Source organism: Mustela erminea, chromosome 8 (assembly GCF_009829155.1).
Source record: "Mustela erminea isolate mMusErm1 chromosome 8, mMusErm1.Pri, whole genome shotgun sequence".
NCBI lineage: Eukaryota > Metazoa > Chordata > Mammalia > Carnivora > Mustelidae > Mustela > Mustela erminea.
Genome location: NC_045621.1, coordinates 81708589 through 81732756, shown reverse-complemented (window position 1 = coordinate 81732756; position 24168 = coordinate 81708589). Strand labels below are relative to the sequence as shown.

At 36.0% G+C, this 24168-nt stretch overlaps 1 protein-coding gene and 1 non-coding gene across 4 annotated transcripts in view; one reads left to right on the top strand and one right to left on the bottom strand.

The window, feature by feature from the left end:
• The window catches only part of EPC2 (enhancer of polycomb homolog 2), a 117572-nt gene that overhangs the window by 15897 nt on the left and 77507 nt on the right, over positions 1-24168 (top strand). The gene's annotated exons all lie outside the window — the stretch shown is intronic.
• LOC116597973 lies at positions 10682-10787 on the bottom strand. The gene has a single exon (XR_004288886.1). It is a non-coding gene; the product is annotated as a U6 spliceosomal RNA (small nuclear RNA).

Sequence of the window (24168 nt, the reverse complement as noted above, 5' to 3'; positions counted from 1 at the left end):
TTACAGTGTGAGAGCTGAAACAAAGAGTGTCACCTTGTTTGACCTCCAGCTGGGAACAGATGACTGGGGCCACTCAAATGCAGCTCTGTACATTCTTTGAATGACTGTGGAAAGTACTGCACATAGTGATTTGGGGGTCACAGGTTTTTGTGAGGTGAATTTGCAAATACAGAATTTGAGACTAATGAGGATTGGCTATACATATATTTCCCCCTTCCCATTTCTGTTTTGTTCAACGAGCTACTTACTGATTTTATGATTCACTAGAAATTCGAAACACAGTGTGAAAAACAGTGTGCTGATTCAGCAGCATATGTTATATATTATTTACTAGTTATGCAGTGATAGGTAACAAGTGATATTAAACTATATATATGTAATTTCCCTCATTTAGAGAATATAGGTTTAATCTTGATAATAGGGAGCTGTGGTTTTGGATACATCATTGGGTTTGTATTTGTAAAATCTCACTGATGGATGGATTGTGGAGGGCATCACATGGGTGCAGAAGTTGGTGGTGGCAGCATCAGGAGCAGCTGCAGCAAAGGCAGCAGAGTGGAGACTAGGCTAGTTATAAAACCAGTGCAACTGGAAATAGGATTTCTAGTTATGTATTTTCAGCAGATTTGTGACAAGACAATTTGGATGCCTTGTGGATTAGGGGATTTCAATTAAGTCTTAATTTTATATCAGGGATTCTTAATTGAAGTCTCTGGTACTGAGATAGATTTAATGGGGTCTGTGAACTTACTGATTTTTTTTTCTTTTTTAACCACAGTTATGTATATGTATGTCTCCTGATTATTCTTCTCATCATCAGATTATTAATGAAGTAAATGACCTGAAGGAGGTTAAGAATTACGTTTTAGGAGATAATACAGATTATTTCTCCCATTATTAATCCTCATTGCACTTGAATCACAAAGTTTTAAATTTTCTGAGAATTCGAAGGCATTTAAAAAGCTTTATACTGAATTTACATTGTTGTGAAATGTAGAATTTTTACATGGGAGCATGTCACTGAGGAATATAAGTATATTGAATATAAGAAGAATTATTTTAAATACAGAATTAATATTTAGATATTGTTTGCCTTTATTACTGTCGGTTTGTATTTAGAACAGTGGCACAGGAAGGTATTCATTCTGTGGAGTGGTAAAGCAGTACAGAATGATTATTGGAGATGTGCTTAGCCATTTGAACATATCTTAAGGTAGCTAGTGTCTCTGTAGATTGGAAGAGTAAAACCCCAAAACATCCACCTTGTTTTATGTTTTTGAAAATACAGACCTTTTCATTATAATGGTCCTTTATATGCTGATTTGTAAAAAATTCAGAATATACCAAAAATTTATAAAGAGGGAAATACAGATTCCTTCTAATTCTGCCTTTCTCAGATATCCATGGTTGACTCTTAGGTGGATGTACTTTCTTCCTTTTCCCCTTCTGTACTTGGATATTTATATATATATTATATATATAAAATATATATTATATATATATTATATATATATGGGAGTGTGTGTGTGTGTGTATGTATATGAGAGAGAAAGAGAGAAACATTTGGTTTTTAACCTGTCCCTTTCAGATTGAAAAACCTGTGGAAAGACTGGCCCAGCCTGAATCATGTTGGCCATTACTGGATTAGCTCTAGTCAGTGTAGGCTGAGAGTTGGATGGTATACGAGAATTGCAGTTTGCATTTTAATCATTAGTGTAAAGAGAGTTTGGAAGGAAGGAATAGTGATTCCCCAAAACAAGGGAATTTAAAGCGTAAATACAGTTGTTTAAAAAATGCTGGTGAGGGGCGCCTGGGTGGCTCAGTGGGTTAAAGCCTCTGCCTTCGACTCAGGTCATGATCCCAGGGTCCTGGGATTGAGCCCCTCTGCTCAGCAGGGAGCCTGCTTCCACCTCTCTCTCTCTCTCTCTCTCTCTCTGCTTGCCTCTCTGCCTACTTGTGATCTCTGCCTGTCAAATAAATAAATAAATAAATAAATCCTTTTTTTTTTTTAATGCTGGTGGGATAGGCATTGATTTTAATTTATTGATACTATATCTAGGTTGTGTTTCATTGTATCTCTTTATGGTAATTAATCAGTTCCCTTTTGATGAATATTGGTTGTTATGTAGCCAGAGTTTTTAGTTCTTAATTTTAAAAAATGCTTCGATTTTTTAATTGAAATTGAGGTGTTTTGCCTCCTCTCTCAGGTTATTACCTTGTTTTCTTGTAGAACTTGTGTAGTTTGTTCTGGTTCACATGGCTCTGTATACAGGTCCATTTTTTTTTTTTTCCTTCATCTTAAATGGATGTCCAGTTGTCCAAACAGCATTTAAAAAAAAAAATATTTTCTTCCTGGTTTGAGATGCCACTTTCATCATCTTTGAAATTCCTTAGGCATTTGGATTTATTTTTTAATTTTCTGTTTTGTTTCATTGGAGATTTACTGTTTTATTTTTAAATTTTTTTGAAGATCTGTTCTAATACTTTCATTGTCTTATCATTATATATTTATAAATTTTAAAAGTTTATGGTGAGGGGCGCCTGGGTGGCTCAGTGGGTTAAGCCGCTGCCTTCGGCTCAGGTCATGATCTCAGAGTCCTGGGATCGAGTCCCGCATCGGGTTCTCTGCTCAGCAGAGAGCCTGCTTCCCTCTCTCTCTCTCTCTGCCTGCCTCTCCATCTACTTGTGATTTCTCTCTGTCAAATAAATAAATAAAATCTTTAAAAAAAAAAAAAATAAAAAAAAAGTTTATGGTGAGGTTAGTTTCTTCTCCCATTCTTACTGCTCTCCTTTTTCAGAGTTTTCCTTACTATTGTTGCTTGTTTATTTTTCCATATGAACTTTATATATTTTGTCTAGCTCGAGGAAGAAAATATTGGAGTTTTTATTGGCATTTATCGTACATTTATAAATTAACTTATAGAAAATTGACCTCTTTGTGATATTGACTTCTTATTCAAGAACATAGTTTGTCTCTTCATTTGTTGAATATTTATTTTTCAGGTGCATTTTCTTCCATTTGCTTTGCTTTTGGTTAAGCTTGTTTTTGGTTAAGCTTATTTCTAGGATAATTTTATCACTTGGTTTCTATTGTAAATGTCACCTTTTTCCCCCATTATACTTTATAGCTTGTTATTATTTGTATTTCAAAAAACTTTTTATCTGTTAACTTTATATCCTACTTTAAGTTACCTGATTTTTTTTGTTTTTGCATTGATTCTCTTGAGTTATTATACAGATGCCATATTGTTTGCTTACAGAGGTAATTTACCTCTGCTTTTTCAAGTAGTTTGCTTCTAATTGCCTTCCCTTATTTAAAATTTCCATTCCACATTGAATAATGAAAAAAATGTGCATCTTTGTTTTGTTTCTTACTTCAGTGTGACAGCCTATAATGTTTCTCCATTAAATAAGATGTAGATTCTCCTAAACTGATTTACAGATGGAGAAAACAAATTATAGAGGCACCTGATTGGCTCAGTTGGATGAGCATCTGACTCTTGGTTTCAGCTCTCATTTCAGTCATGATCTCTGACCTGTGTTGGGCTTGGTGCTGGACGTGGAGTCTGCTTAAGATTCTGTCTCTCCCTCTGCACACAGTCCTTCCTCCCCACTCCTTTGCTTTTTCCCTCCGTCTCTCTCTCTCTCTCTCTCTCAAAATAAATAAATAAAAATTGGGACGCCTGGGTGGCTCAGTTGGTTAAGTAGCTGCCTTCGGCTCAGGTCATGATCCCAGCGTCCTGGGATCGAGTCCCACATCGGGCTCCTTGCTCAGCAAGGAGCCTGCTTCTCCCTCTGCCTCTGCCTGCCATTCTGTCTGCCTGTGCTCGCTCTCTCCCCCTCTCTCTCTCTGATAAATAAAATCTTTAAAAAAATAATAATAATAAATAAATAAATAAATAAAAATTAAAGAAGGAAAACACAGGGGCGCTTGAGTGGCTAAGTTGTTAAGTGTCTGCCTTTGGTGCAGGTCATGAACCCAGGGTCCTGGGATTGAGCCCCACATCAGGCTCCTTGCTTAGCGGGAAGCCTGCTTCTCCCTCTCCCACTGCCCCTGTTTGTGTTCCCTCTCCGGCTGTCTCTCTCTCTCTGTCAAATAAATAAATAAAATCTTAAAAAAAAAAAAGCACAGTAGGCATTTATAATAGAATATAATAATATATGTGATTAATAAAAATACATCTAAAATCTCCAGTATTTCTGTCATGAATGAGTCTTGAATATTTTTAAGTGCCTTCTTGGAATTTATGGTAATTTTCCCTTCAGATCTTTTCATTATTGATGAATTATAATATTGAATCAAACCAGCATTTGTGGAATGAACCCCATTTATAATGAAATTTTAATTTTCTTAAAAATATTTTTAGTCTTACTACCTTTTTTTTCTATAAAAGAATTTATCAGGCTTTGGCTTCTTGTTGGCCCAAGGTGGCCACTCCATAACTTATAAATTTGTATCTGTTTAAGCAACCAGCTCTGGCTGAGAATAGTGATTCACTCTCATTTCTAACTTTCCTGGAGATGGAATATGATTGGGCTAATTCAGATAAGGTATCTAGCGTGATTCAGTTGACTGTCTTTGGGAGAAGGTGATAACATTTACCAGTTTGGTGGATGGCAATACACTCCTGGGGAGAGAATAGTAGTTGAGAGAGTGGACACTGGTGGGAGTGAGATTGATAGCTCAAAAGGTGTCTAATTGTAATTTTGTATTTTGCCAATACCACATTTATAGTTTAGCAAAATTCAGGTTTTACTGAACAGAGTAAGATTTTTTACATTGTATTCTATTACTGGATCACCACTGGCTTTCTTACCTACTCTATAGGACATGTTTTCAGTGGTTATTTGGAGTTAAGAAAGATCCTGAAGGGCTCTCTGAGTTAACTTTCACTGCCACTGCCCACCCCACCCCAAGGGGGAAACTCTTATTTTTAGTATAGGCATACAGTTGCATATATCCAATTCAGATGAAAAACGGAGATAGCATCAGATCCCACAAGAGCTCAGTTCTTTAAGACTGCTCCCCTCCCCCACCTTCAGATGCCAATCACAAGTCCAGATTGTCACATGTGCATCTGACCAACTGGTTATAGATTGGAAGTATCAAATTACCACCTCTTTGGGTTGAGTTAATTTGCTAAACTGCTCACAGAACTCAGACACATTTTACTTGATCGTTACTGGTTTACTATAAAAGGATAAAAAGCAGGAACAGTCAGGTAGAAGGAAATGCATTGGGTAGGGTAAGAGAAATAGGCACGGAATGTCTATATCCTCTTGAAGCATGCCCCTCTCCAAGCACCTCCATGTATCCATCAGCCTGTAAGCTCTCTGAATCCAGTCCTTTGGGATTTTTTATGGAGTCTTCATTACATACGCATGATTGATAGATCATTAGCCATTGGTGATTGATCTGCGATCTGTAGTCCTTCTCTCCCCAGAGATTAGGGGGTGGGACTGAAAGTTCCAACCCTCTAAATCACACGATTGGTTCTCCTGGCAGCCACCTCCATCCTTAGGTGCTTTCCAAAAGTGACCTCATAACATAAACTCAGATGTGTTTGAAAGGGATTTGTTAGGAATATCAAGACACACTTACCACTTAGGGAATTCCAAGAGTTTTAGGAGCTCTGTGCCAGGGATGGGGGCAAAGACTGAATATGAATATATATTTCTTGTTATCATAGTATTACATGGAGTTTCAAAAGTTAGAATTTATATAGTTATCTATAGTGACATTACTTTGTTTAGCCAGATGTTTTTATTTGAAAGATAGCTTCTAAAATAGATTTATTGGGGTGCCTGGATGGCTCAGTTGGTTGAGTATCTGCCTTCAGCTCAGATCATGATCTTGGGGTCCTGGGATCAAGCCCTGGGCATCAGGCTCTCTTTTCGGCAGGGGTGGGCTGCTTCTCCTTCTCTGTGCCAGTGTGTGCGTGCTCTCTCTCTTAAGTGACTAAATAAAATCTTTTAAAAAACAAAATAGATTTATTGAGGTATATTGATGAATAAACTGCATGTACTTAGCATGTACAATTTGTTGATGTTTGTATGTATACACCTGTAAAAACGTTATTACTACAGTCACGGTTAATGAACATACCTGTCACCTCCAAAAGTTGTTTCCTCATGCTCCTTTATAAGCCCCCTATCCTTTTGCAGGCAGTCACTGATCTGCTGTCACTGTAGATCAGTGGTTTGCATCTTCTAGACTTTTTATATAAATGGGGTCATAAAGCATATTATTCTTCTTTGGTTTCTTTCACACAGCATAATTATTTGAGTTTAATACATTCTGTACCATGTATCAATAATGCATGTCTTTATATTGCAAGAGTAGTCCATTTTACAGATATACCAGTTTATTCACTCATCTGTTGATTGGTTTTTGGCTATTACAAATAAAGCTGCTATGAGCATTTTTGTACATCTGTTTTCATTTGTTTTGGGTAAATACCTGGGGATGAAATGGCTTGATAGTATGGTGGGCATATTAAAACTGTTTAACTTTTCTAAAAAGCTGTTAAACTATTTTCCAGAGTAATTATGGCATAAAGGTACCTTTTGTGAAATGCGTAGTTGAGAACCTTGTTACTCAAAGTTCATTTTGTGAATATAGCATTATTTGGGAGTTCAATAAAATACCTGAATTTCAAGTCCTATCCTACACCTCTTGAATCAAGAATGTGCATTTTAGAAAGAGTGCTAGGTGGTTAGATGCACCTTAGAATTTGAGAAGCCCTGGTTTAGAGCAGTGGTACTCAACCTTTCTTTTTCCTCCTTTCTGTAACACCTAAGAGTTTTGATACGTTTCTGTGAACTTCTCAAGTGGATCTGGGAGATGCTGGATGATTTTAAAAGTCTAATAGATGATATTGATAAATGCAGAGTATTCTGTGCCCCACCCCCACCCCAGTGATTGCTTTCATTATACTGATTTTTACTTATGGCGGTAAAGTGTTCATCTGTTGCCCATTTCAAATTTGGTAGTTTCCAGAGGAACTGCTTCCCAAGCATTTTTCAAGTATAGAGCTCTGTAGCCTGGCACAGGGTTGTTTTTTGTTTTGTTTTTGTTTTTGTTTTTTTGCTGGGTGAGAGAGACTCCTTTTCTTTTTGTGTAATTTCTTGGATGAGTGATTCCATTTGCTAGTTTTGTTTTTTTTTTTAATGTTCTTGTTTTTACTTTGTATAGCCAGTGATTCTTGGTTTGCACATATATGTGTCTTGAAATTTTACGTAAGAGTTATCTCTCTTAGTATTTAAGAAATGCAAAATAATGTCAGAGATGACTTTGTTAGTCAATAGATAAATTAACTGGATATCAAATAATGTTTTTTAAAGCTGTGTGTCATGATTTATTTTGCTTACTCTTTTGAATCTTCTCTACTAATTTCTGTTGTTGCTTAAATATCTTTTGGATATTTAAGAGCAAGCCAGCTACTGATGTTACTGTCACCTTCCTAAATTAGTGTTGATGTTGAAGGTCATGGACTTAATCAACATTAGGAAATTCTCAATTTAAAACAAGTTTTCAGAAAACGGACAATTAGATAACAAAGGATTAAACATTTGTTACTTTATGAAGTGGAACTAATTAGTGTTATATAACTTCTAATTGAGTTGTTTTCCAAAAGTTGATTTGTAAGTCAGGTATTTTAGAATTATAATGGGTATGATAAAATGTTTCTATACAATAAGATTGCTTTCACTTTTACATTTCGCCTTAAGATATTAGTTACTCGAGTCATTAAAGTCCTCTCATCCCCTTTTTTCTTCATATCTGTACCGGCAATTAAGGTAGAGAAGCTGTGGGTGATTCAGTTCTTATTCATTGAAAATTTAACACAACCGTTTTTCAGAAGAGAAGAATCTTTACCATGTTATTAAATTCTAAAAGGAATTTATTGCATATGGGCACTTACCCGTTTAGTTGATAAATGTCTTTAAGTTCAGTTTTACAGAAAAAGGCAGAACGTTCGTAATGTGACTTCATTGTGTGTGGGGGGGGTTTTGTTTGTTTGTTTGTTTTTTGTTTTTTTAGCTAAAGCTAATGTATTTCTTTGGAGGGCAGAATTAATGAAAATACATATAACTTTACTTACAAAAGCAGTATTTAGAATAGTAGAGGAATGGATGGGTAGCATGTTGAGAGCAGATATCCCTATCTTCCTAATTTTAAGAGCGAAGCATTCAGTATTTCACTTAAGTGTGATGCGATTTTTGTTTTGGATAAATCCCCTTTATCAAATTGAAGAAATTCCCTTCTATAGTTTTAGTTTATTTTTAGTTTTCTGAGGATTTTTAGAAAGGGTGTTAGATTTTGTAAGTGATTTTTCTGGTATAGAAATGATCATGGCATTTAAAAAAATTAATGCAACGAATTATATCGATTTTGAAACCAAGGTTGCATTCCTGGGATAAACCCCATTTGGTTATGTTTTATTCTTTTAATGTGTTGTTGAATTCTCTTTGCTAAATCTTTATTTAGGAAGATTATATCTGTTCACAAGGAATATTTTTGTCTGTAGTTTTCTTCTCCTATAATGTCTTTTTCTGGTTTTAATATCAGGTTAATACTGGCTTCATAGAATGAGCTGGGAAGTATTCCTTCCACTTCAGTATTATGGAAAAAATTTGTTTAGAGTTTGTATTATTTCCTCCTCACATATTTTGTAGAATTCACTAATAAAGCCATCTGTCCCTGGAATTTTCTTTGTTTGAAGGGTTTTTGACTATAGTTCAGTTTCTGTATTAGGGTCATTCAGGTTACCTATTTCTTGCTGAGTGAACTTTGGTAAAATTTGTTTCTTTCAAGGAATTTGTCCTTTTCACTTAAATGACAGGTTTATTGATAAGTTTGTAATACTTTAAGGTGATGTCTCCTCTCTTGTGCCTGACATTGGTCATTTTTGTCTTCCCACTTTTTTCCTCATCAGTCTGGCTAGAAACATCAATTCTATTGATTTTGTTAAAGAATTAATGTTTGGTTTCACTGATTTTTTTTGTTGATTTTTTGTTGATTTGTTGATTTTGTTTCAGTTTCATTGATTTTCACTTTGATCTTGATCATTTCCTTTCTTCTGCTTACTTGGATTTAAATTGCTCTTTTGCTAGTTTCTGAGGGTGGAAGCTAAGGTCATTGATTTGAGACCTTTATTTTAATAGAGGTATTGAGTGCAATACATTTCTTCATAAGTGCTGTTTTAGCAGTATTTTTTGACTTTTTGTTTAAATTTTTATTCTCTTTAAGATACTTTCTAGTTTCTATTTGATTTTTTTCTTTGACCCTGGGGTTATTTAGAAATGCGTTATTTAGTTTCCAAGTTATTCAGTGGTTTCACAGGGATCTTTCTGTTATGAATTTCTTTTTCTTTTTTTCCCCCCTATTCTAAATTTCTAACTTCATTATTGTGGTCTGAGAACATTTGGTTTGAATTCTTTTTTTTTTTTTAAGTTTTTTTTTTTTTTTTTTTTAATTTACTTGACAGAGATCACAAGTAGGCAGAGAGGCATGCAGAGGGGCAGGCAGAGAGAGAAGGGGAAGCCGGCTCCTGCTGAGCAGAGAGCCCGATGCGGGGCTTGATCCCAGGACCCTGGGATCATGACCTGAGCTGAAGGCAGAGGCTTTAACCCACTGAGCCACCCAGGCGCCCCTTGGTTTGAATTCTTAATATGCTTTTCAGAATATGTTCTTTCTTTGTAAATGATTCCTGTGAACATGGAAAGAAGGTATATGCTACCTTTGTTGGGTAGAGCATTTTGTAAAAGTCAGGTTAAGTTACCTGGTAGTGTTACTGTATACAGTGTCTCTTGATTTTCTGTCTAGTTGTGTGTGTGGTTTTTTAAAAAGACTTACTTATTTATTAACATATAATGTATTATTTACTTCATGGGTACAGATCTGTGAATCATCAGTTCATAGCACTCACCATAGCACATACCCTCCCCATTGTCCATAACCCAGCCACCCTATCCGTATGCCTCGCAGCAGCCCTCAGTTTGTTTCCTGAGATTAAGAGTCTCTTATGGTTTGTCTCCCTCATTGAGAATATGGTATTAAAACCTCTGTAATTGTGGGATTGTCTCTTTATCCTTGAAGTTACACTGATTTTTGTTTCATGTATCTTGGAAGTTTTGTTATTGGGCACATAAATGAGTAGGGTTAAGTCCTTTTGACCGATTGATCTGTTTAAGCATAATGAAATAAACTACTTTTTTGTCATTTCCTTCAGATTTTCTACATAGATGATCATAATATCTGTAAAGACAGTTTTATTTCTTCTTTCCCTATCTGTATGCCTTTTATTTCCTTTTCTTATTTCACTAGCCAGAACTTCTCAGTATTGTGTTGAAACAAAGTGATGAGGGGACATTCTTGCTTTGTAACTTAGTGGGAAAGCTTCAGGTTTCCCAGCATTAACTATGATGTTAGCTATAGAAGTTTTGTAGATAGTCTTTGTCAAATTGAGGAAGTTCCCCTCAGTTCCTAGTTCACTGAGATTTAATTTGATGTTTGATCTGGTTAGGTTTCATCCTGTTACTTTACCATTTCCCCTTCCTCCCTACTTCCTTCCCTCCTGTCTTTTTTAGTAGGTTCTATGCCCAGTGTGCAGCTTTAACTACAATCCCTGGATCAAGAGTTGCATGCTGTCTTGACTGAGGAAGCCAGGCCCCCCTAAAAAATACCGAACACTTCATGGGTTTGTGTGTCATCTTGTGCAGGCGCCATGCTACTCATCTCTGTACTATTCCAATTTTAGTATGTGTGCTGCTGAAGCAAGCACTATTTTCTGTTTCTTGTTTGTTTTCTTTCTCTCCTACTCTGCCTTCTTTTGGATTATTTTTTTATGATTCCACTTTATTTGTTTTTGTCTTACTTGCTATAACTTTTTTTTTTCTTGTTGCTTTACCTAAAGTGATTGATATGGGAGATGGTCATCAGAGAGGTCTGACTTATTTCCCAGAGGACACTTGATAACGCCTGGAAACATTTTTGATTTTCATGCTGTCGGGGTGGGGGTGTTACCATCATCCCATGGGTAGAAGTCAGGGATGCTACTAAGCATCTTCCAGTACACAAGACCTCCCACAAAAAGGCTTGCCTTGCCCAGAATGTCAGTAGTTCCAAGGTTGAGAAATTCTATTTAGGGGTTTAGTATACAGATCATTCTTGACTTAAACTGAGGTATATTCCCCTAAACTCATTGCAAGTTGAATATAAGTCAAAGTGTATTTAATGCACGTAACCTACTGAACATCATGGCTTATCCTAACCTACTTTAAATGTCCTCAGAACACTTATATTACCTAAAGTTAGGCAGAGTCATCTAGCAGAAAGTGTTTTATAGTAAAGTTTTGAATATTTCATGTAATTTATTGAATACTGTACTGAAAATGAACAACAGAATTGTTGTACAGTTACAGAATAGTTGTAAATGTATGGGTTGTTTACCCTCATGATTGTGTGGTGGACTAGGAGCTGCAACTTACTGCTACTGCTCAGCATCACAAGAGGGCATTGTACCACATATTGCTAACCCAGGAAAAGATAATGATTCAAATTTTGAAGTATGGTTTCTACTGAGTGCATATCATTTTCAAACCATCGTAAAGTGAAAAAAAATTGCAACTTGGATTGTTATAACTCGTGGACTAGCTGTGTATCTTTAGCTTATCACTGTCTGTAAGTGATACCACTTACCTATAGTGTAAGCACCTTATGTATTTCCATTTCTCTGAACCTTATGCTGTTGTTTCCATACATTTTACACTTGTAGTAAACCCTGTAACACTTTGTTATTTTTATTTAAATAGCCAGTTATTTTTCAAGTACTTTTAAATGATAAGAGAAAGAGGTAGGTATTTGTCTTCATAATTATTATTACTCCTTCCCATCAGTTTATTTCATATCCAGACTTCCATCAGGTATCATTTTCCTTTTTCCCAAAGGATTATTGCTAACATTTTTTGTACTGTGGGTTTGCTGATAACGAATAGTTCAGCTTTTGCAAGTCTAAAAATGTTATTTCCCCATTTTTGTGTGTGGTAAGGCACATAACAAGCATCCTTTTAATAATTTATAAATGTAATTTATAGTATTATTAACTGTATGGGCATTTGTATAACCGATCTCTAATGTCACCTTTGTTTTTTGAAATTATTTTTCCTGGATACAGAATTCTAGCTTGACAGTTTTTTCTTCCAGTATTTAAACAATGGTGCTCCAGTCTTCTCAGTTGCACTGTTTTTTTTGTCCCCTCCCCCCCCCACTCTAAGATTTTATTTATTTATTTGAGAGGGAGAGTGACACAAGGAGGAAGAGGGAGAAGCAGACTCAAGCCCAACATGGTGTGCCATTCTGGTCCCCAAGGTCATGATGTGAGCCAAAGGCAGATGCTTAACAGGTTGAGCCACCCAGGCACTCCCAGTTGCTGATGAAATTCAATGTCATCCTTTGTTCCTCGGTGTAGCGTGTATTTTTTTTTTCCCCCAGCCTAGTTTGTGGGAATAGGTGCTCTTCTTGGCCCTGACAGGGACTTTTCCTTCTAGTCCTTTGGGATAGTTCTTTCTCCAATGCCTTATAGTTTATTCACAAATTTGTGCTGATGAGTACTATGCTGAATACTGCAGAGAACTCTGCAGATCTCCTGGACTCTCTCCACAGTGCCTTCCTTTTTGGTACTCTGTTTATGAGCCTTAGGTGCCTTTATCTTCTTAGACTATTGTTTCTGTCTCCAACTCATGAAGTCTTTTGGCTTTGTCTTAGTTCACTTTCCTGCTTCATGGCATAGAAGCTTTTCCAGGGTAGTAAGCTGAGGCAATTGTAGGACTGTTCGTTTTGTTTTACTTCTCTTAATTGTCATTGTCCTTCATTGCCTGGTGTCCAGTGTCTGGAAAAGCATTGTTTCACCTCTCATTAGATTTTTTTGTTGTTGTTGCTTTTGGTAGAAGGATGAATTCATTTCCTGTTACTTCACCTTTTTTTCTTTGGAGTTTTTTTTAAAAGAGTTTTCTTATTTATTTGAGAGAGTGTGTGTGTGTGCACAATTGAGGGAGTAGCAGAGGGAGAGGGAGAAGTAGGCTCCTCGCTGAGCAGGGAGCTCGATGCAGGGCTCGATCCCAGGACCCTGGGATCAAGACCTGAGCAAAAGGCCAGACACTTAACCCAGCTGAGCCACCTAGGTGCCCCTGCAATTTTTTTGGTAATAAAATTCATGTAATGCAATTCACCATATTAAAGTGTGCAGTGGTTTTTACTATAATCAGTGGTGTACATCATAACTGTCTTGTACCAGAACACTTCCATTACCCTAAAAAGAAATCCTATACCTATTAGTCACCTTCCATCCCATGACCCTTTCCACTCCCCAACAACCACTAATACACTTTCTTTCTCTATGGATTTTTTTTTTTTTAAGACTTTGTTTATTTATTTGACAGAGAGACCGCAAGAGAGGAAACACAAGCGGGCCTGGGAGTGGGAGAAGGAGAATCAGGCTTCCCACTGAGCTGGTAGCCTGACATGGGGTTCAGTCCTAGGACTCTGGGACCACGACCTGAGCTGAAGGCAGATGCTTAATGACTGAGCCACCCAGGTGCACCTCTTTCTCTGTGGGCTTGCCTATATCTGGACAATTCCTGTTAATGGAGTCATACAACATGTGGCCTTTTGTATCTGATGACTTCCACTTTATAATGTTTGAAAGGTTCATGCATGTTGTAGTACTTTGTTCTTTTTATGGCTAAATAATATTTCACTGTATGTATGTCATCTGTGTTGGAGTGGAAGTCAGCTGCTGCATCCTTTTAACTATTTTCTCACCCATATAGTCCATACTTGGTCTCTCCAGGTGATTTTAATATGCTGCCAGGACTGAGAATTAGATTTAGAAAGTTAGTACTAGAAGAGAGGCAGGTTTAATTAGGATAGGACAAGGACTTATCTAGAGTCTTTTTTATTTTGTCTTCCTCTCTCTCTCTCTCTCTCTCTTTTTTTGGTTATGGAAAGATACCAGATTAGTAGTTTTAAAGGTTGGCTGGTTGCTTTTTGTAATATGTACTATTCGAGTAAATTGTAGAAAATGTAGAGGGGAAAATAGACACCACTTATAATTTCACTAGTTAATACTTTGGCACATTTCTTACCGGCTTTTTTTTTTTAACTCTACATTTATTCATGCTGTCATCATCACATTCTGTTTGCCTTTCTATATTTGAGATTATCTTCACTAAGTGATTTTATTTCCTGTTTTTCTACTTAATACATAAATATTTTCAGATGTCATTATTTTTCAAGAAGTCTTACTTGGCAATGGATTTAAAGCTTAGAAACATCTTACCAGGGTGCCTGGGTGGCTCAGTCATTGGGCGTCTGCCTTCGGCTCAGGTCATGATCCCAGGGTCCTGGCATCGAGTCCTGTGTTGGGGTCCCTGCTTGGGAGGACACCTGCTTCTCCCTCTCCCACTCCCCCTGCTTGTGTTTCCTCTCTCTGTGTCTTTCTCTCTCTGTCAAATAAATGAATAAAACCTTTAAAAAATTTCTTTAAATAAAACTTACCTTTAAAAAAAAGACCCTCTTACCAAACTGTTTTCCATATTATACCAATTTATACTTTAACACATTCACTAGCACTCATTCTTGAAAAGTGTCTGTTATACTCATCACAATTTCATGAGCATTGTAAATATTGTCTTGCCAGCATGTATTGTTTACATTAATGTTTTGTTTCATCTTGTTATTTTTTTCTTCTTTTTTTAAAATTTGAAGTGGGCTTTGTGCCCAGTGTGGGGCTTGAACTCATGACCCGGAGAGCAAGGGTGGTATGTTCTACCAACTAAGGCAGCCAGTTGCCCCTTTTCTTCATTTTAAAAATCATCTCTGTGGAAGTGTAATTTATATACAATATAAATCATTTATTTCGTGTGTGGTTCTGTGTTTTAATAAACAAGTGTACCTGTGTGACCACCATTCCAAACAATAAAACCATTTTCATTCCCCACAAAAATCCCCTTTAACCCTTTTGCAGTCATATCCTCCACCCCTGTTTCAGTCAACTAATGATCTGATTTCAATCACTATGTATTAGTTTTCTCTGTTCTCACATGTCATATAAAGGGAACCATGACAGTTCGTAGTCACTTGGGGTCTGGTTATTTCTCAGTACACTTTTTTGGGGGACTTCAAAAATCATTTTTATTACTGAAGTAGCTTTGACACACAGTGTTACATTAGTCTCAGGTGTACAACATAGTGATTCCACAGTCGCATACATTACTCAATGTGCATCATGGTAAGTGTAGTCACCGAACAATGTTATTACAATATTATCATATTCTTCATACTGTACTTTTCATTTCTTTGACTTATTTTATAACTGGAATCCCCTTCACCTAGTTTCCTCATCCTCCAGCCCCTTCCCCTAAAGTGGAATAAACTTTTTATTTTATTTAAATTCAGTTAATTAATATAGTATATTTTTAGATTCAGAGGTAGAGTTAAGTGATTCATCAGTTGCACACAACACCTAGTGCTCATCACATCTCATGCCCTCCTTAATGCCCATCACCCAGTTACTGCATCCCCCCACCTCACTCCCCTCCAGCAACCCTCAGTTTGTGTCCTGCAGTTAAGAGTCTCTTGAGGTTTATCTCCCTCTCTGATTTTGTCTCATTCTACTTTCCCCTCTTTTCCCCCATTTCTTCTGTTTTACTTCCCAAATTCCACATATGAGTGAAATCATATAATTGTCTTTCTCTGACTTAATTCAATTAGCCTAATATCTTCTAGTTCCATCCACATTGTTGCAAATGGTAAGTTTTCATTTTTTTGATGGCTAAGTAATATTCCTGTGTATGTGTGTGTTTGTGTGTGTGTATAAATATACACCACATCTTCTCTATCCATTCATCTGTTGATGGACATAAGGGCTTTTTGCATAATTTGGCTATTGTGGACATTTCTGCTATAAACATTGGTTTGCAGGTACCCTTTCGGATCACTATGTGTGTATTTTTTAGTTAAATCCCTTGTAGTGCAGTTGCAGGGTGGGGGGAGCTCTATTTTTAAACATTTCTGATTTTGGAGTGGTTGTACCAGCTTGCATTTCCACCAGCAGTGTAGAGGGTTCCCCTTTCTCCTCAGTATAGTTCTGAGGCATATCATTGTTGTGCATATCATCAGTTTGACCCCTCTTAATTTTTTTTTTTTAACTCTGTAGTATTCCAGTGAATGAACCTTCTACTTTGTCTGTTTATTTGTTGATGGTATATTTGTATGGTTTCCAGTTCTTGGCTATTGTAAGTAAAATAACAGTTAGCATCCATGTGCAGGTTGTCTGTCAACAGGCATTTCACTTCTGGGGTACATGTTTAGTAGGATTGCTGGGTCATGTGATACGCATGTATTTCTTTTAAGTGCTTGCCAGAGAGCATGCATGGGGGAGGGGCATAGGAAGAGAGAATCTCAAGCAGACTCCCTGCTGAGCAGGGAACCTAACTTGGGGCTCCATCGTAAGATCTGAGATCATGACCTGAGCCAAAATCAAGAGTTGGATGCTTAACCAAACTGACTGAGCCACCCAGGTGCCCCATAATAGCCATGTATTTATTTTTTAAGAAACTGCCCAATAGTTTTGCAGAGGGGTGTTATCATTGGACACTCCCACCAGCAGTTGGTGGTGTCAGTTTCTTAATTTAGTCATTTTGTGAGTGTGTAGTCAAAACTTCTGTGGATTCGGGGCGCCTGGGTGGCTCAGTGGGTTAAAGCCTCTGCCTTCGGCTTGGGTCATGATCCCAGGGTCCTGGGATCGAGCCCCGCATCGGGCTCTCTGCTCAGCAGGGAGCCTGCTTCCTCCTCTCTCTCTCTCTCTGCCTGCCTCTCCACCTACTTGTGATTCTGCCTGTCAAATAAATAAATAAAATCTTTAATTAAAAAAAAGAAAAAAAAAACAAAACTTCTGTGGATTCATTTTGCATTTTTCCTCATAAAAAGTTGTTGAGCATCTTTTCAAGTGCTTGTTGGTCATTACTCTATTTTCTTTTGTGAAGTGTCTTTTTAAATCTTTGACTCATTTTGTTTTTAAAAATTGGGTTGGTTTATTATTATTGTGATACAGGAGTTCTTTATTCCGCATAGAAGGGCCCTCACATAATGTATTGTGAATATTTTTTCAGTCTGGCATGTCTTTTCATTTTCTAAAGTGTGTGTTTTGAATAGCATACTTTTTTAATTTTCAGGAAGCCCAGTTTATCATTTCTTTATAATCTGTGCATTTTGTGTCCTCAGAAATCTTTACCAAACTCAGGGTCACTAAAATTTTTCTCCTATATTTTCTTATGGATTTTTTAAAGTGTAGGCTTTATATTTAGGCCTGTGGTCTGTTTTGAGTTAGTTTTTATGTAAAGTATGAGGTAAGAGCATAGGTTTATTTTTTTCCACACTCTGTTCAGACCATTTGTGGGAAAGACTGTCCTTGCCCTCATTCAATTCTCTCATTAATTGGCTCCTAAAATACATTATCTTTATGTATGTGGGCCTATTTTAGACTTTTGTGTGGTTGTTTTCTGTTGTTTTACATGATCTTATGCTAGTGACACTGTTGAATAATTTAGCTTTATGATTTATGATTTAATTTGTAATCAGATTGTATATGTACTTCAGATTTACTTTTTCAAGGTTATTTTGGCTATTTTTCTTTTACCTTACTATATGAATTTTTGAATTAACTTGTCCATTTCTGTTTTTAAAAAAAAACACTTGGGGTTTTGATTGGAATTTATTAGAAATTTAGAAAATTTGGTGGGAAATTTATCCAAGTAAATTTTTTTGGAAAAGTATTGAACCTTCCAATCCATTAAGGTGTTATATTTCCATTTACATTGCTGTGTTAGTTTCACACATGATTTGTAAAGCCTGTCTCTTAAATATTTAATAGTTTTGATGCTGCTATAAATGATACTGCTTTTTATTTTCATTTTTTAGTTGCCAATATATGGAAATACAATTGAGTGTTTAATACTGACTTGTGACTTTGTTAAGTTCACTTAAGTTCTAGGAACTCTGTTGAAATTCCCTAGGATTTTTTCCCTACATGAGCATATCATGTACAAATTACCATGTACAAATTAATTTCATGTCTTCTTTCCCAGTCTGCAGGCAGCCTGTTTTTGTTTTTCTTCCCTCATTCTACTGACTATAATCTTAAGTGAAAGGTGGGCTAGAAGTGGTAACAGACTTCTTTGGCTTGAATTTCATCTCAGGAGGAAAGTATTCAGTCTTTGACCCTAAGTATATAGTTAGGTATAGATTTTCTATGGGTGCCTGCTCTTTATCGGCTTGGGGAAATTTCTTTCAGGGAATTTTGTGTTATGAATGGGTGTTGAAGAAAGGGTTTTAATTGTCAAAATTCCTAAATATTTTTTATCCTGTTCTTAAAATTCCACTATTTTGAATATTGTGTCTCTTGTTTTAATAAAAACAAACTTTTATCTCTTAGAGTGTGCCATGAACTACTGTATCATCACAGTTCTTTGAAAGATACGTTATTTAAGTTTTACACATGAACTTCAAATCATTATTTTCCAAAGGAACTTAAAATTTCTTTGTTTTCTGTTCTCTTCATTGTGGCTATATGAATATTCATTTCTAGTAAGTGAGGTGTTTATTTATTATTTCTCCTTGTGTACTATTTTGGTTTCTCCCCACATCCTTGTTGATTTTAATTACTTTTAGAGCATGTTAAACATTAACTTGGTTTTAAAATTCAGAACCATACAAAAGAGATGATGCTCAGAGAATTGTCTCTTTCTCCATTCTATGCTATTCATAATACCATATTCTTTGTAATAAATGATCATGTTTTTCGAAGTTGCTTGTGTATTTGAGAAGAAGGAGCACTGGGTATAAAGTTTTATATATCGCTATAAGGTCTGTTTTACTAAATTAGGTCCGTGAGTAAGTCCTTGCTTGTTCTTTGTCTACTTAACCTTATGCTGAGTGAGAGTGGTGTGTTAAAGTCAGTTAATACTATTAGTGTGTCTTTATCAGTCCTTCCATATACTGTAGCTTTTGCTTTATAAAAAGGTTGTTGTGTTTTTTGTTCGATATTCTTAAATATGTATAGGATAACTAAAACTTAAAGATACAGACATTCATGAATGATCTACAGATAGTAAAAGCCTTTATTGTGAATGTTGTTTATTGGGGCATGCTTAATGCTTTTTGACTTGAACTTTACTTGTCTGATAGGATCTGCTCATCTTTCTTACCATCTTCCATTACCTGATAAACTTCATCCATTCCTTTAATTTTCTTTTTCTGAACCACATTTGTGTGTGTGTGTCTGTGTTTATTGTACATGGCATATAGTTGAGTCTTGGGTTATATGAGACAGGTTGAAAATTTTTTCGTTTTTATAGTTAAGTCCATTGCTATTTATTGATATGATTGAATAAATTTAGTCTCAACTCTTTTATAGTATTTAATAATTTTTTTTGCTCTTTTTAAAAAAGATTTATTTATTTTAGAGAGAGCATGCAAATGGGGTAAGGAGCAGAGGGAAACGGAGAGAATCCTCAAGCAAACTTCTTGCTGAGTGTAGAGCCCAAACAGAGTTCAGTCCCAGGACCACGAGATCATGGCCTGAGCTGAAATTAAGAGTTGGCCACTTAAACGACTGAGGCATCCAGGTGCCCTGTCTATTTGCTTCTATTTAAAAAGATTTAAAAAGATTGTATTTTGTATTTGAGGAAGTTTGTATTTTTTTCTTCTCCCATTTTTAGATGCTTTATTTTTCACTTTGCATGTAGATGTTTGCGTATTAGCCTTTAGACCTTTTCCCATCTTTGGAAGATTTGTATATGTGTATAAGTAAAATTTTACTACAAGTTTACCAATTATCTCTTGGGTGGATGAAGAGTGTCCATGTGTGTACGTAAAATATTTTTGGTTTTTTTGTTTTGTTTTGTATGTAAAATTTTACTAGAGTTTATAAGTTATCGCTTGGTTGGATGAAACCAAGGTGAAGATGGCCTCTACTCTCCAATATATAGCCAGTAGTCACTTGTGGCTTTTGAGCGCTTGAAATATGGCTAGTCTGAGTTTAGTTGTTCCATTCAGGTAAAATACACACCAGTTTTTGTAGACTTGTTATGGGAGAAAAAAATGCATAGTATCTCCATAGATTGTTTAATTGATTGTGTGTTGAAATGATAACATTGTAGATAGATATGTACATTGGCTTAAATAAAATGTATTATTAACACTAATTTCACCTCTTCTTTTTTAAGTGAGGCTGCTAGAAAATTTAAATATATGGCTGACATGTGTGGCTTGCATTATATTTCTGTTGAACAGTGCTATTTTAGTAGATTTGTCAAAAGTCCCTTACAAAATTCCCTGAGTTCCTTCTGGAGCCTTGCTACTTGAAGAACAGCTTAGCTGAATTTAAAATCCTTCATACTTTTCATTCATTGAGGTTTCTCAGAATGTTGCTTCATTGATATTTTGCACTATGTTGTTTTTGAAGTCTGATTTTAGTCTTTTTTTTTTACTTTAATAATATATTAGTTTATAATAATTAGTACTGTTATTTTACTATTATTGTTTGGAGTCTTGGAAAATTTTTTCATTATTTTTGAAATAGTTTTATTCAGAAATTTGTCAAAATTGGTTGTTGTTTTGGATTACTTTTGCCAAGTACTTAATAAGCTTTTTGTTAATTGTTGTAGTAAAGAACTAAAAACCTAAAATTTGCCACCTGAAGTTTTAAAATTTGCAATGCAATAGTGTTAACTATGTGCAGTGTTACCAGATATGTAGCACTTTTTCATCTTGGAAAATTGCATCTATACCCATTGAGCAAACAGCTTCTTTTTTCCTCTTCTCCTAGTCCCTAGCAACCACCATTATACTTGTGATTTTTAAGAATTTGACCACTTTAGGTATGCCTGGTTGGCTCAGTTGGTAGAACAGGTGACTCTTGATCTCAGCATTGTGAGTTTAAGCCCCACGTTGGGTGTAGAGATTACTTAAAAGCAAAATCTTGGGGAAAAAAAAAAGAAAGAAAGAATTTGACTACTTTATGTAACATATAAGTGAAATCATACAGGGTTTGTCTTTTTGTGACCAGGACTAACTTATTTCACTTAGCATAATGTTCTCAGGGTTCATCCATGTGATAGCATGTATCAGAATTGCCTTCCTTTTAAGGTTAATACTCCATTATATGTATATACCACATTTTGTTTAGCCCTTCATCTGTCAGTAAACATTTGGATTCCTTCCACCACAGGCTATTATGAATAATACTGTAGTGAACATGGATATGCAAATACCTCTTCTAAATCCTGTTTTCAGTTCTTTTGGATATACACATAAAAGTGGGATTGCCAGATCCTGTGGTATTTCTGTTACTGTTACAGTCCGTGAACATTTTTGGAAGTATACAGTATAGTATTTTTAACTATAGCCACCATGCTGTACATTACATCCTCACAACTTATTAAAATTGTAACCGGAAGTTTGTACCTTTTGACTATTTTCACCCATTCCCCCCTCCTTCCTCTTGTAGTATTTGTCTGATCCTGCTATCAGGGTGGTACTGGTCTTGTTAAATGAATTTGGAAGGTTTTCCTTCTCAGTTATTTGGTAAGAGCTTGACATACAGAACACTCCACACAATAACAGCAGAATACCTATTTTTCTCAAGTATACAACAGAACATTCTCCAGGATAGATCACATTAGGCCACAAAACAACTTCTATCAAATTTAAGAAGTATGAAATCATACCAAGTATATTTTCCAACCACAATGGAATAAAACTAGAAATAACAGCAAAGGAAAACTGAAAGTCACAAATATGTGGAAACTGAACAACACACTTCTGAACAAATCAGTGGATCAAGAAAGAAGTCACAGAGGAATTTGGAAAATACTGAGACAAATGAAAACACAGTATAACAGTTTTTTTTTTTTTAAACTGATGAACTCATTTGTGTAGAAAAGTTCAAATTGTTTATATCTCTTGTTTTATGTTATTAATGTCATAAATTCAGTCTTTCTACATTTTGTGTCCTTAACATTTTTTTATTTTACACTTTTTTTTTAAAGATTTTTTTTGAGAAAGAGTGAGAGAGAGAGAGAGCATGAAAGGGGGGAGGGTCAGAGAGAGAAACAGACTCCCCACTGAGTAGGGAGCCTGATGCGGGACTCCATCCTGGGACTCCAGGATCATGACCTAAGCCAAAGGCAGCCAGCATCTCAGCCAGCTGAGCCCCCCAGGCACCCTTAATTCTTACTCTTATGCTTTTATCGTTTAAGTTATATACCAGAATCAAAAATGACTTATGCACCACCATTATAGTATTCAAAATTCTGTATTTGTCTATATATATACCTTTACCAGAGTTTTATGTTTTTGAATGTTTTTGTGTTGTTAAGTGTCTTTTTGTTTCAACTTGAAATGACTCCCTTTAGCAATTCTTATAGACAGGGCTAGTAGATATAAATTCCCTCATTTTTTGTTTGTATGGATAGGTCCTTGTTTGTCCTTTGTCATTTTTGAACGACAGTTTTTCCAGATGTAGTATCTTGATTGGCAGTTTTTTCTTCCAGTGCTTTGACTTTATGAGCCCATTCCTTTCTGGCATGTAATATTTCTGATGAGAAATTGTTGATAATTTTATGGGTATTCCTTTGTACATGATGATTTGCTTTTCCCTTGCTGCTTTCAAGATTCTGTCTTTGTCTTTGACTTTTGGCGGTTTGATTACAATGTGTCTTAGTGTGGACTTTGAGTTCATCTTTCCTGATGTTATTTGAGCATTTTTGATTTAGATTTCTTTCCTCTGATTTGATTTTCAGCCATTGTTTTTTCAAACAAGTTCTCTGTTCCTTTCTCTTTTCTCCTTTTGGGGCTTCCATAATGTTTATATTGGTCTGTCAGCAGTGTCATATAAATCTCTTAGGCTTTCTTCATTTCTTTACCCCTTTTTGTTCCTCTGACTAAATAATTTCAAATTATTTCTTTTTGAGTTCACTAATTATTTCCTCTGCTTAATGAAGTATGCTGTTGAATCCCTCTAGTGGGTTTTTCAATTTGGTTACTGTAATCTTCAGCTCCAGAATTTGTTTGGTTCTTTTTGATATTTCTTATGTCTTCATTGCTAGTCTCATTTTGTTCATGCATCAGTTCCCCTGGTTTCATATAACTGCCTATTTGTGGGGGTTTTTGTAGCATGTTGAGCTTTATTAAGATAATTATTTTAAACTTTGTTGTCAAATAATCCACACATCTCCATTTCTTTAGGGTCTTTTTGGCAGGTTTATTTTGTTTCTTTGAGTGTATTTCCTATTTCTTGGTGCACCTTGTTATTTTTTTACTGTAATTTGTGCATTTTTTTTTAATTTTCTTTTTAAGATTTTATTTATTTTAAGAGAGAGGAAAGTGAGAGGAAGTGAGCATGAGTGAGGGAGAAAAGCAGAGGGAGAAAAGCAGGCTTCCTCCTGAGCAGGGAACCCAGTGGGAGGAGATCCCAGGACACCGGAATCATGACCTGAGCCAAAAGGAGACACTTAATCAACTGAGCCATCAAGCCTGTGCATTTTGGTTTTTTTACTTAAAATTTTTTTTTTAAGTGGCACCTGGGTGGCTCAGTGGGTTAAAGCCTCTGCCTTCAGCTCAGATCATGTTCCCAGGGTCCTGGGATCCAGCCTTGAATCGGGCTCTCTGCTGAACAGGCCTCTCTTCCTGCCTCTCTGCCTCCTTGTGATCTCTGTCTGTCAAATAAATAAATAAAATCTTTAAAAAAAAATTTTTTTTAAGTTTGTTTACCTTTTTTCTTTTTTCTTTATTTCTTTCTTTCTTTCTTTCCTTCTTTTTTTTTTTTTTTATGTAATCTCTGTATCCAGGATGAGATTCGAACCTACGACTCCCAAGATCAAGAGTCACTCTTCCAGGCGCCTGGGTAGCTCAGTGGGTTAAGCCGCTGCCTTCGGCTCCGGTCATGATCTCAGGATCCTGGGATCGAGTCCCGCATCGGGCTCTCTGCTCAGCAGGGAGCCTGCTTCCTCCTCCTCTCTCTCTCTCTCTCTCTGCCTGCCTCTCTGCCTACTTGTGATCTCTCTCTGTCAAATAAACAAATAAAATCTTAAGGGGAAAAAAAA